General features: G+C 45.1%; 1 long non-coding RNA gene across 1 annotated transcript; it reads right to left on the bottom strand.

Moving 5' to 3' along the window:
* Positions 1-3822: 3822 nt before the first annotated feature.
* LOC311443777 lies at positions 3823-9902 on the bottom strand. Its single transcript, XR_014697493.1, has 3 exons — positions 9800-9902; positions 9041-9148; positions 3823-4815 (listed from the first exon to the last, which is right to left on the bottom strand). It is a non-coding gene; the product is annotated as an uncharacterized lncRNA (long non-coding RNA).
* Between the last annotated feature and the right edge of the window lie 4502 nt (positions 9903-14404).

The following is a 14404-nucleotide window of genomic DNA, read 5'->3' as shown; positions in this document are numbered from 1 at the left end:
CACAGTTGTGGTGCTGCCTCCACATGCACGTTCACAAGCTTGCAGCCACCTAATGCTGCAGTATGAGCACACTAGGGTACAGCAGTAGTCTGTTGGAACAGTGATGACAGCAGACAGACCTGAAGCCGATGGAAGAACTCCCATTTCAGTGAGTTTGTTAGAACCAGCAATGCTCGAGCTGGGCAAGTTTAGGGCTGAAGGGTTTCCAATAGTGCTTTTCTTCCAAATGCTTCAGCTAGCTCTATTTTTTTTTTTTCGGAATGCACCACTCACAGTAGGGAGGTAAATGTAATGCTGCTATATCACTGTCAGAGGTTAGAAGGACTCTAAGGATGCTTAGTGCTAAGTCTTCCTTCATGGCCAGTGGAAGGCTGAAGTACACTCGAGTCTGAGAAGAGAGGTCATCTAAAGGATATAAAAAACTGCCTGTGATTTAGCTCAAGTGTCAGAATCCTTAACTTCCATGTCATAGCATTGCTCAATACATTGCTCTAAAAAGCAGTTACTTAAAAAAAATGTTGTGCAGCTCCCTATTTACTGTTTCCTCAAGGACTTGAACATTTTAATCCCAGCAAAAACCAGCTGTTTTCTACCAGTCCACACTGCAAATGATTTTCCTTGCCAGAGACTGAAGCCGGGGGGGGGGCGCAATCTGCGGCTTGCAGGCTTTAGAGCTGCTTGTCTAGTGACTCTTACAGATCTGCCATGCTTCTGCTGCCAACTGCTCTAAAATCACAAGATCCACTTAAAAATAGGAAGCCCGCATTCCCTACATTAGTTTTAAAACTCTTCTTAGAATGTGGATTTTGGCTTTTTTGTTTTGCCAGGTGGTTCCTGTGCTACAAGGCCATACTTTGCACTGCCAAGGCCTTCCTCTCAATCAGGAGGGCTGATCTTTGAGGTCAATCTTTAATGCAACACTAGCTGGGCTCATGAACTTCAGATTATGTGCAGCCCTGACAAGGAGCCTTTAGTCTATAAACCCAGTGCTAATGGTGTGTAGGCTTGGCTGTGGGGTGTGTGATCTCTCACCTGTGCTTAAACATACTCTAGGGCATTCCTGGGTCTCTTGCAAAAATAAAACAGAGGGTATGTCCCTTTTTACAAAGGCAGCAAGCTGCGTGCTTAGCTGTTCCTGACTTCAGCTGAAGCACATTTCCTGCAGGAAGCTTTGTTACCCAATAGCCTGGTTTGTTTACTCTTTGTTTATCATTAGCATCTTACATGTACTGGCACTGCTGGTGTGCTGCCATGGTGCGGGGCCCTCTGTCTGTCAGACCCCTCTGGACACCGGCTGCCGTCCTATGGACTCGGCAGGCAGATCACCAGTAGGGATGAGGATGCCGCCTTAAGTAAAGCAGATTTTTAGGGACAGTCACTTGGCTTCTGTTAAGTGCCAAGTAAAATCTTCTGTTAAGATTTAACAGTGGCTTCCGTTAAATCCATCAGAGCAGCTGGGGGAGCATGGTGGAAGCAGACAAGCTTGGGGTCATGCTGAGAAGGAGTTCTCAGCACTAACTGGAACCCTCATGGCTGTTGTCTCCGCTCAGTCAGCTCTTCCCTTTCCCTGGGCCAGCAGCCTAAGAGCAAGGTCAGGCAGATTTTTATGGCCTGAGTGCTGGGAAGAACAGAACCTTGCTTTTACCTTCAGTGCCCTGAATTACAATGACACATCTTTAGGACATTAGTGATTATAAGATAAGATCAGAGAGAAAATTTTACTGTGTCTTTTGCAGGGTTTCACATCCACAGCAGCGGGCACTGAGGGGCAGTTGTGCTGCACTGCCAGGCTGCTGTGCTTCCCAGCAGCAGCCAGCGGGGCCTGGCCATGCTCCCAGGCTGCGCAGCACCTGCTCTGGGCTTGCATGCTGGCGCTGCCCTCCCACTTGGCTAGCTGCCCTCTGCCAAGGACAAGCAGTGCTGGAACCCCTAGAAATATGTGTGAGGGGCTCTTCTGCCTTGCAACTAGGACTGAGGTAGGCCATACCTGCATTGCTGTGTGTTCATTGTAGCTCATGCATTCACTGCAGAGCGCACCTCCCAGAAGCTGACCTTGGAGACACCAGGTTGAAACAGAAGCTGTTGGCATTAGTGGTCTCAGGGGTAAAGCAAAACAAAAACGAAACAAAACAAAAACAAAAACAAACAAACAAACAAAAACAAACAAACAAACAACAACAACAAAACAAACAAACAAACAAACAAACAAACAGGGGAATGGGGAGCTGCAGCTCTGTGCATGCAGGATAAAAGCATCTGGTGTGAGGTCAATGTTATGTGGGAGAGGAACTGAAAACTTCTCAGCTTCCCCATCCTCAACACTGCAGATCCAGCTCCAAAATGCAGGATGAGACACTCTCTTTCTCCTCTCCAAATTCCATTCTCATTCATTTACAGCTAGCCTAATGGTTTTTGCAAGATTTGCTGCCTTTATAAGCTCATGATTTCAATTTTCCATTACTATATAACACCATGATTTTTCCAAATTTTGGTTCATCCCAGCACTGATCTGCTCTGAGGAGCTCCATACAGTTTCTTCAGAAGCTCTGAAGTCTAGAAGAGGTTGCACAGGAAAAAAAAAAAAAAAAAAAAAAAAAAGTAGCAGATGCCCCAGGTGAAACACATCTCAAGTACCTCAGTTGCCCTCGAGCTGGGGCAGCGAAATGTCTTTGGTCATCAGCAACAGACCAATGGAAACAAAAAGCCTTTCTCCAGTGCATAGGTTTTTGTTTTTCTCTATGCAGTGAGTGTGGTTATATTTTATTTATATCTTTGGCATGTTTGGCAGTAAAAACTGTTGGAAAAAACATTTTTCTTCTGAAAGCTGTAAAGGGCTTTGCTGTTGTGTACCTCCATCAAACAAAAGAACTTCTCCCTTCCTTGCACTGGTCACTTACCCAGTGACATGACTCATCCACTAAAGGCCAGCTCCGCACCAGCACAGAAAGGAAACCTCAGCTTCCTCTCTGAAACTACCGAGTCTCCAGAAAAAAAACAACACACTATTTCTAGTGGCTAGCACATTGTCATGAGACTTGCAGCTCTACTTTAAAGCAGAGCACAGTTGCAGGGCTTGTACAACCGTGGGGACGTTGGCTTCTAAACTGCCAAGTTTGCCTTGGACTTCAGAGCCCTTCTGTACCTGCCATTCTAAACAGGGAGAAAAGAGAGGAAGTATCCAATAAAGGAATTCGTACCACTGTAATTTGGTATTTCCTGTAGAAGAGGAAGGGGTTAACTTTCTTCCCCTAAAAAGCAGAGGGGCAAACTTTTCTGAAAGTAAAACCATAAATTAGGAAACAACAGTGAAGAGCTTAAAAGGAGTGCTCAGCTAGCTGCTGTGCAGAAGACAGGCCTGTTGAAACCTTGAGGTCTGTGAAGGCAGAAAGGGTTGGGATTGATATATCTGCCTGCTGCATTAAGGATCCACAGGGAGACAAAACAAACCCTGAAATAATAGACTTTGTTCTCTTCTGAAGCTGACCTCAGTGATAGAGATCAGGGTGATGTCCATGAGTCATGCGTAGGTGCAAGAGAGAGACCACGGGAGTGTGAGTCACAATGACTAGGACTGTGTTTGTCCAGAAGCATACAATAAGCCCTACTGATAGGACTTATTCAGAAAGCAGAACATAATTTGCTTAGGCAATGCCATATATTCATTGGTCCCAACATTGTACAAACTCCAACTTCTAGAAAATATTTAGCAAGAAATAGTTGCAACAGCAACAAAAAAAAAGTGTCTTAGTATTAAAGTTTATCAATGTTGTGAAATTTACTGGTGGTATTGTCCTAAAAAAAGAGTCAGTGAAGCGTTGGGAATTTCTCTTAATTTCTGAATTTTTTAATTTAAATGCTTTCAGGGAGTGTGGTTTGTCATACTGGGTTAGGCACTCACCCTCTGTTACCCCCACCCCAAGAAATATCTCCAGCTACATATCTGATACGTCACATCAGTTATTAAAAATGTTGACCGATCATTAGATCTTCAAGTAAATGACTTAGAGGGAATTATTTTCATAAAATGGCAGAAATATAGCAAAAACTACAATAGGCAACCTTGTTGCAAGTGCTTACTAGTAATAATCAGACAAAAACAAGGAGTCTTCTCCAAACAACAAGGTTCCAAGAAAAAGCAATGGACTCCATAGACTTATTTAAAAAGAGCTGGAACAAACAAGCACTTCACACTGGCTAACAGAATAGGGGGAAGTTAAACAGAAACCTCATTAAATTGTACTCCAGCTTCAATTAAAAAAAAAAAAAAAAAAGATTCCTACACATCAAAAAAAATCCACCAAAAATGATATTAAGGCTAATGTTTCCATTACCCACATTGGTATGATTATAGTTGCCAGAACCTTTATTAACTGAACAGGAAATTTATTAATAGCTTGCTAGCCAGTGCTGTGACATAGAACAGTGTTGTCCTTGGCTGTTTTCCCAACACAGAGGAATGGTACCAGCATCACTTCTGCAACAGTTTGCCATTAGGATTACACCCCAACAGGCACTTCTGAAATTGGGGTGTAAAGGAAACCTGACAGCATGGCATCAGACAGGCATTCAGCAAGTTTGCTCAATACCTCGTCACATTTACGGAGAGGATCAGAATGCAGATGCAAAGGCTCCTGCCCAAGTCAAGGAAGGAGTCAGTTCCCTCGGTGTGCAGCTGTGTTGCTCAGCAAGTGCCTCACTTGGGGTATTTGACAAACTGACACTCTGCCAAACTGAGTGTCAAACTCAGCTTGTCAAATACACGCAGTGCTGCACTGCAGCTCTCTCCAGGCTCACAGTCTTCACTGAGATGCTGTCCTGGATGAATGAAAAGGGAAAAGAAGGATTGAACCTGCTGTTAACTTCAGAGACTTTTTCCAGTTCACAAGTTGTCATCATCCCTCCCACATTTCCCCCTCCAACATTTTTCTTTGGGTAAGGGAGAACCACACAAGCAGACATTGCCTTCTGCTGAGGGAAATGTCCACTATATTAGTTCAAGGCTAAAGCTCTGTGGAGCTGGAAATGATGCCAAGTTTTAAACTAACCTTCTGCCTTAGCTATACATCTACCTTGGTGGCTTGAAATATTGACAAAATGTCCATCCAAATGCTCAGACATACAATTTGGGTACAACATCATGAAGACCAATGTCTCTCTAGACACACAAAGTCTAGACAAAGAGCCTGAGAACATACTGCAATGGAACAGTTCTGCATTGGTTAGAGATAAGGGCATGATAATCTAACAGACTTTTCACAGCTTTCATTTTTATTCTTCTAAATTTAAACAAGATTTTCAGGCTTCTCAGTTTTTTTTTTTGTTTTTTGTTTTTTTTTTTAATTTGGGTCTCTATGGTACAGGCTGGGGTGAAATCCTGGCTCTACACATGCTAAAGATGAAGTTCCTTTTGGCATGAATAGCCTTAGGGTTTTACCTCTTATTGTACCACTGATAGCTAAAAAACAATCTTTTTACCTAGACCTAAAGATTTGAAGAAGGAACCCTTCCAGACTGTCTGAAAAAGAAAAAAAGGTACAACTCTGCCCCTGTGCATGCATGTAGAGGATCACCACTGGTTCTTCTGGAAGTAAGATCAGCTGCCAACATTGGCTCAGAGTCCAGTGCAATGTGTGTTCACTTTTGAAAAAGAAAGAAAGAAAAAAAAAAAAAAGTAAAGAAAAGAAAAAGCAACCACAGCAGCTTCTGGTCCCTGTAAACTTCAGTCCCAAACTCTGCCTGCCAGCATGAAGCTGCGCTGTTACATGTTATAAAGACTGTGATATTAAATAAAAACCAAAGCACCACACAGAGAAACAATGAACTTCTTTGGGAATGAAGTGAAACTTTCTCTTCCGTTGTCAAACCAACCCCCTTCTGCTTCATTTTGAGCTCATAGAAGAAGCCTCTCCTGCAATAAGTGGAGTTTTTCACTCTAATACACTGACACAATCCATGTTCCTTTAAGTATGAATATAACCTCCTCCTCCCAGTATTCCTTAGCACAAAGACCAGAAGATGCTGTCAACACCCCTATTCCTTTAACAAGAGTATTAATTAAGTTCACAAAAGCACTTGAAGAAAATTAAATAAAATATACACAAGAGAAGATATTGCTAAGTACTACCATGCACCATGTCATTCAGGGATGTTGACAGTTCAGAACTTGAGTTTAAAATCAATCTGAAATTCTGACGTGCAACTCTTGGGAAAATTTATCATGACTCCTAAACTGCACACATTTTGCATAATGCCAGTTTAGTGTCATTCATGTTCTCTGCAGGCCAGCCCAGCTGTAGCCTAGTTTTAATCATGGCACTTTTAGCTTCCTTCCTAGTCCCCTGATCTTAATTTCACATGACCAGTAGCACCAGTTTCTGAGAAAGCAGCCAAACTATCTTTGGTATCAAAATGAAAAACTAAAATGGTTATGCTAATTATATTTTGGAAGGCTGACCATTAAAGACATGAAAGTAGAAATCAGCTGCGGTATGCTAACAGCATTCCAACAGAGAGCAATTTATTAAATCTTTTCTATCCGACTTCTGAGGCTCTGTTTTAAAAGGATGATCATAGGATCCCATCAATACGAAAAGGGATTTTTTCTTTTTAATGTAAAAATACAAAATAAAAAATGACAAATATGTGTTGTTTATACAAGCTCCAAAAACAGCAGAGTGAAAAAAGGTTTAACAGTAAAGAAACAGCTACAACTTTAAAGATGAAATCAACTTCTAGATGAGGTTACCACAAAAGCTTTGCAATTCTTACATTCCCCCTACCCTCCACATTACACCTTTAGTATGATGTAGGTAGCAAATAGCCCTTTGTTCTGGCTCTTAATTCAGAATAGATTTCAACCACGGTGGATAAAAGCAGCATGTTGCAATGGATAAAAGAAGTGTGTGCATTTCATGAGTATTAGAAAATTCATGTCAGTGCTAATAAGCTGATTTAAGATCATTCTAGCAAAAGACTTACTGGTTTAACCACGATTCCAACTGATTCATGGTTGGTCAAATTTCTCTCCTTTCAAATCAAACTCTGCAGTACCATGGCAAACGAAAAAAATGTTCTGAAGGGTTCACATAGCTGTTGTTGGTCTTAATAACACCAGGATGAGCTCTCTTTGCCTGAAAATGCTTTCAGTAAAGAGTTAGATACTGCATGCTAACTACTGGTAGTACAGAGGTAAAAGAAAAATAAACCTGTCCCCCCATAATACCTCCCAGACATAGCAAAGTGTGTTGGAGAGGCTGAGCTGCACAAAGAAAGACTGAGCAGGCTTTTCTGCAGGTATCAGTTACCAGACTTGCCTCAGCTTCAATGCTGATTTCTACCAGTGGGAGATCTGGCCTTGAGAGGAGGAAAAAAAAAGGGGGTGGGGGGTGAGGAGAGAGAAAAAACCCACAGCATTGCTTCTGCTATTGCAGCTTAAAATAATCCCCCATTGTGGCTTTCTGAGGGGGAAAACAGCCACAAGAAACGTTGCTGTCAGCAACAGATAAGAGGAGGGTCACACAGTGGAGATAATTCTATCATCAGATGGGAACAGAGCTTTCTACCCCACCCTGTAATGATAGTATCTCCTTTGAATGGATTTTTCATTGTCAGAGCTTCTGGTTTCAGGCTGAAATGGGTATTTCCAACTAAAGGCTTAGTGTCATAAAACAGACTGAGCAATCAAGTGCATACTCTGGGGGAAAAAACAGAAAGAGTTTTTCTTCCTGCATTCTCCAGTAAGTCCCTTACTGAAGTCACAAAATACTTTGTCGTCCCCCCCCCCCCCCCCCCCCTTGCCTCTCCTTTCAGGGGTCTTTGGGCTGCAGGTTACTGGACAGGGTGGTGACCAGCTGCCTTGTCCTAAGGAAAATTCCTAGGCACTGTGACTTGGTGAATACAGCCACTGCCCCAGTTTTGGTGAGGCGCTGGGTGAGAGCCTGAAGTGCATCAGTGAGGACTATCCCTAAGCACCTGCAGGAAGCATAAACCAGCCACACGTTCCTGGAACTGTCTTCCTGTGCTACCCTGTTACCTCTACCACACAGCTCTGTGTACGTTGTTTTTTGTCCTTGCTTTTGTCAAAAGACTGAGAGCAGCCCCCCCACCACCCCTGCCTTGCTCAGCCCAAGCTGTCTGTCCCCTCTGCCTATCCCTGCTTCACAATAAATGTATTCTCCATCTTGTCCTGTGAATCTGACTTTCACTCTTGCTCCTAAAAGTGAAAAGCATAATCCAGCACTTTTCCCCGGCAGACAGATTAGCTCCACTTCTAATGGGAAACTACACAGTTTCCTACCTTGTGCCTCAACATCTCCTTCCCCTACCTTCCCTCTGTTTTCACCATGGAGGCTCTCCTGGTACCACTGTCCATCCGTCTGCACGCAGCACTGCACTGGCAGGCACTGTCACACAGGAGACAGCAATGCCGCCCGCCCCTCTGCCCAGCACAGCATGTCGGTGCTGTGTTGGTGCCCACACACTTGGAGCCTTCCTCAGCAGGGCTTTGCAGAGCTGCACCCCTACTGCAGCAGTTCAGCGCCAGGCCCAGGTCCTGGACAGGCTTTCCTGCAGCACCCAAGATCAAACCCGCCTCTCCTGTCAGATCAGCACTGTACTCGTGGTAAAACCTGTCCAGTGGGACAGCGAGGTAGATGGGCCAACCCTGCTATCCCCCCTCTTCAGGAGCAGGTACGCCCCTGGCAGGCACACAGCTGAAGTCTGGGACATTCAAAAGCAACCCTGATCCAGACCTCAGGCCTGGGATTGCTGTAAGGGACAGAAAAACAGGATGCACTGGCCCCCGCTCCTGTCTGCCCCACAGCTCAGGGCGCAGAGAGTCACAAGCACAAGGCACCATTCAAACACTCGGGTGAGGACATTGTGGGTTTCACTTATGGCTGCAGGAACAGCTTGCAAGGGCAGGAACCAGAAACACTGCAACCAGCACCTCACAGCTTGTGCAAAAGCACAGAGAAGGGCCTGATAAACATGTTACCTGGCATTGCTGTCTGTGTGCCCTCCCGCATCCCCCCGTACTCACCTTTGATCTCCATCCCCTGCCCTGGCTCCTCTGCGGTGCTCACAGGACTCTGCCTTCAGCTGCGAAGGGGAGGGAAGGAGGTGCGCGGGTGACCACTCATCTGACAGCCTGGGGTCAATGGGCAGCGAAGAAAAGGAGCTGAAGAGCATGGCCGCGCCTGGCTGGGACACCAGCTCTCCCTGGTAAAACCCTCCTCCATCCCACAACTTCCCCCACTCTTCGTTTGCGGTGTCTCATCTATGACTAATTGAGATCAAAATCTCCCTACAGCCAGCAACTCATCTGTAGCATGTGTGCGAGCCCAGTGGGAAGCACATGCATCCCAGTACCAAGTAGGCTATGTACACATCGCTAATGATATAAGTTGTCATTCACCCTCATCAATGAATCAGGGTCCCAAGAACAGCACTCTCTGTCTGAGATAGGAGATGTCTGCATGCCCTAACCCTGTGCTTGCAGAAGTATACACTGCCCCACACCACAGCTCCTCCCCAAAGGGAAATACCAAAAAAGCTCCTCTGGTTTAGGAAGATGGGCTCCCAACATGGAGGGGAGGCAACCCAAACCTGAGCTGGCTCTGGTCTCCTGGAAGCTGGTGGTATAATGGAGGCAGAACAGCTTTCTGCATTGTCAGGGATGCAGACATCGCACATGTTTTTGCACCCCACCACCAGTGGTCCATGGGGCAACCACCCCCAGGGACGATCCCCCCCATCCCCAGCCACCCGTCAGCCAGCTGGATGGGGAGCTGGCACCTACCGTGCTGAGCTAGCTGGGCCCCACCAGGGCAGGGGCACCAGCGTGGGGCTGGCCCCAGTGGTGGGGGCACAGCCCAAGCACACAGCTCGTTTTTGAAGGGGCCGCTCCTCCTTTGAGAGGAAGCTGCGAATGGGGAAGATAAGGCTGAGGTTAGATAACAGGAAACGTCTGGATGCGAGTGACAACACGTCCAAGTTGTGAAAGCTGTTCTTCCCATCCCGCGCCAGGGTGCAAGGCTCAGAGCAGCCATGTCACCTCAGCAGGCCTGGGCCACTGGAGCAGTGCTGCTTCTCTCTTCATATCCCAGCTGAAGGCATTGTCCTGCTGGCCCTGGTATTTCCACAGAGAAGTGGCCTGGACAGCTGTGCTGGCTGCCCACAGCCAGCCACCCCTCGGCTGCCCAGCCCACAGCACAGACAGTCTGTGGGGGACCAGGGGAGCTGTGAGGAGGGTCACACTGCAGGGCAGAGACTGCCAGGAAGGCTTTGGCTCAGGGGACAGGCTCATTGCCATGCTTGGCCCTGAGGGGTGTCACGTCTCTTGGCTGCATAAGGAGCAGGAACAAGGGCTGCTGAGGTTCATGCAGAAAAGTAAGAAATAATGCTTTGTTCAGAGTCATTAGGAACTATAACCAAAGCAAGATCCTCTGTTTCTCATCTCCTGTCCTCTCATGGCCTGCCTGCAGTACTGGGTGCCCTAAGGTAGATGCACCATCATCCCTTAGCACTACTTCCATCTAACCTGCCTGGGAGCAAGGCCAGTCAACACAACTCGAAACGGCAACCAATGAGCTATCTGTGCTCAAACTATCAATACAGAAGCCAAACTGATGCAAGCAAAAGCAGAAATTTTAGAGAGAGATTCCTTAGTGTGGACAATATGGCATACTATATTTTTTCAGGTGAAGACTTATCAGAAATGTCACTTTGTGCCTACGCTGTCTCAAGACATGTTTGCCAACAGCTAGCAGTGCCAATGTGATGAAGACTTTGTTATCCTTCTTACAGGACCGATCTTCTCACTCCCAATGCTCAGCTGCTATCTTTCCAATTTTTGTCTCACAGGTTTCCCTTCCCAGCTTCCCCAATTCCGTCCTGGTTCTACAGCCAAACCGCACAGAGATCCTCCTGCTAATGCAGGCCCCAGCAGCAAATGCTAGAGGATCTTCAGCAGCTTTCAGTTACATTATCAGCATGCTTGGTCTGCAGCCACATATTTATTATGCTTCTGCAGTTCTGTCCAAATGCCTGATCTGGAAAACACACATGTCTGTGAGCAACTGTGTACTCTGAGTTCCTTGGGACTGCTCACAGGCTACTTCTGAGCCTACATGTGGATGCCAGGGAGACCAGCTTCCCTGCTAAAAGCAAAAGTTGGCCCTTGTGCTGAGGGATAGTTAGATAATGAGCAATACAGTTATTCTCAAGTTCCTCTTTCATTTGCCTGTGTTTTAAAATATATAATAAAAGAGGAATGGAAAGGTCTGGTTGGTTTTGCGTTGGTTTTAATCGGAGGAAAGAAATAGGCTTGTTCATGTAGTTTGTATAGTTTTTTTCCTAGGTTTCTTTTTCACTCTCCCTTTCTCCTGCTTCTACCCAAAAGGCTTTGAAATGGGTCACCTTTGAGGTGAACTATGGAAAGAAAAAAATGGCAGATATTGTATTTCCACTCTTTGTGGGAATGCAATACAGAGGAGACTGGGAGACTTATTACAAGTCTGATGATTTTGTCCTGCTCATTTTTGTGTCACCTGGATGCACCTGATAGCAAGCCTTGCAAATCTAGGAAAAGAATCACCCTGAAAAATGCTCTTTAGATATTTAATGCTCCCCTTGGGTGGTTACACAAATTATTACCGACTTTACATGTCCAGAGCAAGAAACAGACTGATAAAAAACAGTAATGAAACTGTACCAGTGTAAAAAGCAGCAAGATCATTTCACATCCAACAAAAAGGCACAAGGGCATGACTGCAAACTTTGTGTTAGGAGCTGGGATTCTTCACTACCAACCTGCAATGAATCCCCTGTCTGCAATCTGTGGTATCATCCAAATCAGCTAGCTAACTGAAGTTTATTCAGTTATGTCAGCATGAGCTTCTGTCAGACTTCCTAGCAAATGTACCAACACAGACCTTTAAACCGTGTAGCGGGTTGATCTAGTGCCCCTCTCCAGCCAGGATGCTCTTCTTCACACTGCACCTAATTGCCGTGCAGTCCTGCAGACCCATATATAAGGTGGATGTTTCACTGCAAAGCTGACTTCCTCTGTAGCTTACAAATGTCACCACACTACCCTACTCAGTGCAATAGCCTTGAAATTGCACTCAATATTTCCCAATCAAGCTAGCTTTTTCAATACATTTGCAGCATGCAGCTCTGTGGCCTGCCCTAGGAAGAAGAAGAAGGGAGGTAGAGAAGCCGGGTGGATTACAGATGGCCAACAAATACCATCTCAGAGGTCTTTACACGTCGTTCCCCAAACCACAAAATTGTCTTGGAAAACAACACCAAAAAGTGGCTAAAATGGGTCACAGAGACAGTCTGATTAGAACACAGTAAGTTATTTTGCATTTTAGTTTCAAGTTAGTGTACTTTTTACCTGTCATAAAAGAAGCCATAAAGAATTAGCAGGTTTGTACTGGACACAGACACATTCAGGCTCATTCTACATCTGTACTGCTCTGTATTCATTAATCTTAACTGAGTTTGTAAAGGCCAGATGAATGCTGAGTTTGCATCACTAGTCAGTGTACCCTCACAGGACAGCAGGAGATTTTCCCTTGGGACAATTCATTGCATAAATATCTTCAAAGCCAACATGCTTCTCTTGATGAAGCAATTAAAGCTATATAGACCAAATCAGGCCTGATGACAATCATCAATGGCTGCCTTTCATTTCAGTTTTCTCATACAACCCAGTTCCTGCAGCATCCAGAATTGAGACCAACAGTTTCTACACCACTATTCCAAGTGATGCAAACACAAATTATTTCTATATCAAACTAAAGAATACCAAACCACTCTCACTCAGATTCTTCTCTCATGTGAAGAGTGCTATTTACCCCTGAACTGGCTATTTTCTGTATCATTTTCAATTTACTTGCCTCCATCTGTGGGTCTTGGGGAGCTTTCAGATTAAATCCCAAAGAGCCAGTCACTGCTGGACTTTCTCCTGAGCTGTCTCTGAGTAGCAGTTGCTGATGTACCCTGCGGGCAGCACAGTGTCAGTGCCTGAGGCTCTAAAGAAGACAGGAACGCACACTCCAGCAGTCAGAGCTGAGCACAGCACTTGGTGATTTGTCCAAATGTCACTGAACTCTTACACTTCTCCATGTTACAGGTGGTGTATGGCCAAAGCTGAGAGGTCCAGTGTGAGCCTAGCATAAATGTGCACAGGGGGAAAAAAAGAAAAAAAAAAAAAATGGTACAAAGAGGGTCATTCGCATGAGTGACCATACCACTATGAGAGGTGGGGAGAGGAGAAGGGAGGCCAGGAGCAATTCTGAGCCTTACATCTGGAAGCACTTATGGACCTGGATTGTCCAGGGAGTGGGAGGGGATGAGCGCTGTCAACCTCCAGAAGACAGAGGATGAAGCCACAGCTTAGTTCTAGGCACAAAACAAACAAACAAACAAACAAAAAGCACACCTACACCAATGCAGGAAAAAAAATGACAACCATTTCTTAAAGGCAGTACACGATGGAGGAGCTGTAGATGATATATGAGCTGTAAATGATGGAGGAGCTCACTGGGGAGACCCTCCTGCAACAAAGGCCTTTAACCCCTGCAGCAGGCCTCAGGGGAAGAATCTCTTTGGCCAGCAAGCTAGGTCAGAGACATTGCATCCTTGCCACCAGTCTGCCTGTGGACATAAGACTTCACCACTAGTCTGCCTGTTTGCTAGTTCCTCCTGCAAAACAGACACTCGGGTAAACTCTGCCTCTCTGGCTAACCTGAGCTTTGAGTCATGTGAAGATATTGTTTCCATTTTGAATCCTTACTTCATTCCAAAAAGAGAAAAAAAATAATCATGCCACATAGACCTTCCATTTTGCTGTAAATGTTATCTCCCTCCCTTCCTGCCCCCTTCTCAGGCAGGCACACAGTGGTAAGAATCAGAGGCTGGGCTCCAAATGGAGGATGCTTCTGTTCGTGGTTGATTATGTGTTTGTCACTTTTATTTTAGACTTCTGGTAAAGGAAAGAGAGGGAGAGAGAAAGAAGGGCACAAACCAAGAGGCTCAAAGCTGTTTTTCAGATGGACAGTGACAGATAAGAAAACCCCACTAACTGTCACAGTCGCTGAATGACCCAAAAGACATTTTGTACAGCATACACTATTAATAATAGTAGCATAAAATGAATAATATCAGTGTAAATATTGTAATTCCAAAGAAGTAGAAAAAGGATGTCAGGCAGAGGTCAAGTGGGTTCAGGTAGCTTGAGTCCATTCCTACTCCACATCAATTAGTACACCTAGATTTTTATATGAGGAGAGGAAAACCAGACCGTCTTTTGTTTTCCCCAAGTCTGCCATCCCATTCCACAGAGACCAGTTCTCTGTTCACGTGCTAAGAATCATAACCTCGCCTAGAGGTTTTG

Source organism: Aythya ferina (genome assembly GCF_964211825.1).
Source record: "Aythya ferina genome assembly, chromosome: 13".
Taxonomy (NCBI): Eukaryota; Metazoa; Chordata; class Aves; order Anseriformes; family Anatidae; genus Aythya; species Aythya ferina.
Note: the sequence above shows the minus strand (reverse complement) of the source record. Positions and strands in the feature narration are given on the sequence as shown.